We start from the raw sequence: 4,568 nt of genomic DNA on the forward strand, positions 1-4,568 counted from the left end.
GCCCCTGGACCCCCTGCGAGCACCTTGAGCATCTGCGTGACACCACGACGCCGTGAGACACGCCCTCGACCCCAACCCGTGACCGCCGGAGCCGGAGACGACGACAGAATCCCGCCGCAGACGCCGCCAGACATGGACGCGATGCCTCGCCTACAGACGCCGCCCGACCGTGCCATTGCTACCTATAGCTTCGCCTGGACGAGGAGAACCCGACAGCATCGTCGCCTAGCCGCCTAGCTCGCCGGAGACGCCGCGAGCGTGTCGACCTTGCCACTGCCCCGCAGAACCCTCCCTCGCCTATAAAAGGAGGCCACCACTCGTTGATCTGAGCACACCAGCACACTCCCCTCATCTCACTCGACCGCCTGAGCCACTCCACCATCAACATTAGCCACTGGAGCCTCCCAATTGCACCATCACTGCCGAGCGCCGCCGCGGAAGCTCGCCGTCGATTGGAGCCCTCCCCGGAGACGCCGCCAGTACCTGGAGGACCGCCGTCGTCGACATCTTCCTCGAGCCTATTGCCAACCCTAGCTGGAGCAACGGTGAGCTCGCCTGACCCCTGCCCTCGCCGCGTCTGTGGCACGATCTCGCCGGAGAAGACGACGATTGTCGTCCGTCGATCTCCAATCTAATCCGACGCTCCTCTTTAACCCATACCGGTTCGGCTTTTAAATGTCGCTGACGGGTGGAGCCCACCTGTCAGGCAGCCCGCGCGGCACTGGACCGTGGCTGGGCTGGCCTTGGGCCGTTTTAATCCAAATAGGCCCAGTTAGCTTTCCCGCCGGCCCTTTTAATTCAAATTCGTTTTAAACAAATTCCAGACTTTTCCTCACAGTACAAATTTGGATTTTGAATAATTTCAAATTGGCTAAACCAAATTTAGTGAATTTTATGTTGTTGGAAAGCTAGAGAAAAGATCTTTCCAATGCCACTGGCCTCATGGCCAGATTCTTTGTAGAATTAATGTGATAAAAATAACAAGACAGGGACTTTTCCCTATTCAAATAATTCTTAAAAATCAACCAAAATAGGTTTTAAGTTAATTCCAACTCTAATAGCTCACATTTGACTTACACTAATTGTTTATGCCATAAAATGGTGTGGTCACTTTGCTTGATCATGCCATAGTTTAAGTAATGGATCATTTGACTAGTTTAACTAGTTGATATTGTCCAAAACTATTAAACCAAATTGTGTGAAGTCTTATACTTCATTTAAACTTGTCTCACATGAATTCATGGGATGTTTGTACCTCAGGTCCAAACTCTCTTATATGAATTACTTGAGATTTAAATCAAATGTAGTGTTATTTAAAAGGCATGAGGTAGTTTACCTCATTTAAATCATTCTCTCAAATGATGATGATGAACATTTGACTTAGGTCAATATAAGTTTATCTATGATGGTTTGAGAGATTAAATCTTAAGAAGACTTCAATGAGAGGAAATTATTCCTCACAAACCCTAAGGAAACTATCATTTACATATTAATAGTAAAGGAGTAAATTCTCCTCAAACAACACAACCCATGCACCTAGTTACTTTGTTTGTGTGCATAGAATAGTTGTGTTTATATGTGATGTATGGAATAGCCATTGAATTAGTGAGTAATTATACTCGTATTCAAATATAGACGGTAGCACCGGAGAGTACGCCGAAGAAGAAGGATACTACCAAGAGGAGGAGGAGGAACAGTTTGAGAACTACCAAGGCAAGCTAATATTCTTGCAAAGTGCAAAGCCCCTTGGGGCAAGGCACCATAGTCTTTCCTTTTCTTACATAAGCCTATCCCAAGTTTATTACCTTACAAGTTTTTACTTGTTTTCTTAAAGAGTTACTTTTATAGTTAACTTTGGTCAAAGTACAAGTTGGTTACTAGAGTAGTGAAGTTGGTCTCTTCCAAGCCAAGCAAGATAGCACCCCTCATGATGTAGAGCTAGTGCTAATGAAATAAAACTTGACTACTCTAGATGGGAACAAGGTGACTTTTGGAAATGAATTTGAAACCTTGGAATGATGATTCATTCCATTGAATGATTTTTGAAGGTGAATATGACCAAGAGAAGATGGTGATTTTTGATAAAACATGATGTTGGTTTGGATGCGATACCTTTCCAATTTTTGAGTACCCCCACAATACCTGATTATGGGTAGGGCGTAACTGGAAATTTATGCATCTTAGTATGGGTTCCCTCTAAACAAGCGTCATCGGGGTTATGCCGAAAGCTGCCTCTACAACAAAAGAAACGATACGATATGATGTGGAATGAGGTGAATGTCCGGCCCAAGCCCTGTGCAGTTCCCAGGCTGACTGTCTGTCTTCACTGGGAGGCCAAGCTCATGGGGAGAGGTGCTCATACTAGGGTAAGTAAGTGAAAGGTTATGGTTGATGATCCGCGTACTGAGTTACGATGATTCGGGGAAATCCCGACGGATGAAATCAAATGTTGTGGCACAAGTGTGCAACCTCTGCAGAGTGTAAACCTATTCGAATAGCCGCGTCCACGGTTACGGACGGTTGGAAAGGCCATACAGTGGTCCAATGTCATACTTTTGAAAAAGATGTTGAAAGAGGATGGTGAAATGACTTGTGGGGAATTGAATTGAAATCACCACTTGAATGGTGGGAATGACACTAATGTTCCCACTTGAGTTAGTAGCACATGAAGAGTTGTTTACCAAAAATGTTTGTGAACTAAAACTAGCTTTCCGCAAATAAACTAGAGCTTAGTAAGCCTTACTAGAATTGTCTAGCACTTACTTTAGTATTAGTTTGCGAGTACCTAAAATACTCACGGCTTTGTCCCTGGCTATTCAAATGGCCAGAATATGAAGATGAACAAGGAGATGACCAGCAGGACGCCTACGACAACTAGGAGTTTTCCGACGTCAAGCGTTGGCCTGTGGACTAGAGAGTCCTTGTATCTTACGCTTCCGCAATGAACTTCTGTGTGTTCGTTGATCAATAGATCAACTATTCGTGTAATATGGATGATGTGATTCCAATTGTAAGACTTTATGGTTTGTAATGAATGATGACTGTGATACTTAACTATTATGCCTCGCAACAACAATATTCCTGGGATTGCGATGTATGACATAATAGGCATTCGGACTTAAAAATCCGGGTGTTGACAAGTTGGTATCAGAGCCATTGTTTGACTTTAGAAGACCTTAGTTAGAATGGGCGTTCTGAAAAACTTAACTTTGAAATCAAATGAAAAGAATATTCGTGAAAATTTACTTACACTCTTGTCTTGGAGACTTTTTCAAAAGTTGTGACTCATGTTCTATCTTATTTGAATCAACTTAAAATTTTGCCATACTTTTGCACTCTCTAACTTACTCATCCAAATTCTCTTTCAGATGGAGCCGAATGAACCCATCAACACCAAGTTTTACCAGCTTGGGAACGGAGGGAGCCTGATCTTTGAGCACGACCTCAACGCCCTCTCGGACTTCCTCGAGCGCCCGCACCCTGAGTTCCACGGGATTCAGGTGGACGACACTCCTGGAGGAGAGTTGCAGTGGATTATCACCGCTGACTTGAGGGGCAAGATGGAGCCTCCCACCTCAGAGAGGATCCTCTTCTCCTTCCGTGAGAGCAACTGGCTCGACGGACTCGCACGTGGCCTTCAGGAGGCACTTGCGCGTCTCTGTGGACAGAACGTGGTGCGCATTCTCGCGTCGCGCTTCGCACATCTTGTGAGGCGTGATGCCATGGGAGTGCCCATGGAGCTACAGTCCCACCCCGAGCTGAGGCACCACGCTGAGCACCTGGACTTCATGCTCTACCAGACTCAGCAGGACCTCGACGCCTCCCGCGCTTACGCGAACCAGACCCACGCTCACGTCACCGAGCAGGGTGAGGCGATCAAGCTACTCAACAATGACCGCAGGAGCCTTCGCCAGCAGCGTGCCAAGAAGGACGCTACGATTCGCCGCCTTCGCGCCCGGATCGCGTCGCTTGAGGCCACTGTCAAGGCCCAGGAGGATCAGATTCGTCAGCTGGAGGATGACGACGGAGGCATCGACATTCAGGGAGGAGACGCCTTCCTGAGCGATGACGACGACTTTGAGGAGGACGAGAACACCGAGGAGGAGGACTACGAGTTTCTGGAGGCAGGACCCGACGACTACGTCCCGATCGATGTCGACGATGAGGAGTAGTTGCACTAGTTTCACCTATAGTAGGAGTGAGTTGTATCCCGTCCTTTGTATCGTAGCAGGAAAATGGTTCTTAAAACCATTGGAAGTGTTAAGAGTTAGATTGTAATGTGTGTTGAATGAATGAATGAATGTGGTGTTTGTCATGAAAAGATTGCAAGTTTTCAAATGTTTTGCAAACTTAACCAAAATGAACCATAGAATGTTCCCTCTTATCTCATGATCTTCTCTATGTTCAGATGGCCCCTCCCAACCGCCACAACGACGCCATGATGCAACTGCTGCAAACCTTGCTAGCTGACCGGGAGACAGAGAGAGCTGAACGCCAAGCCAACATCGCAGCCTTGCAGAACCTTGCCAACCAAGGACATGGAAACCATGATAACCCTGGATCCAAAC

Source organism: Lolium perenne, chromosome 3 (genome assembly GCF_019359855.2).
Source record: "Lolium perenne isolate Kyuss_39 chromosome 3, Kyuss_2.0, whole genome shotgun sequence".
Taxonomy (NCBI): Eukaryota; Viridiplantae; Streptophyta; class Magnoliopsida; order Poales; family Poaceae; genus Lolium; species Lolium perenne.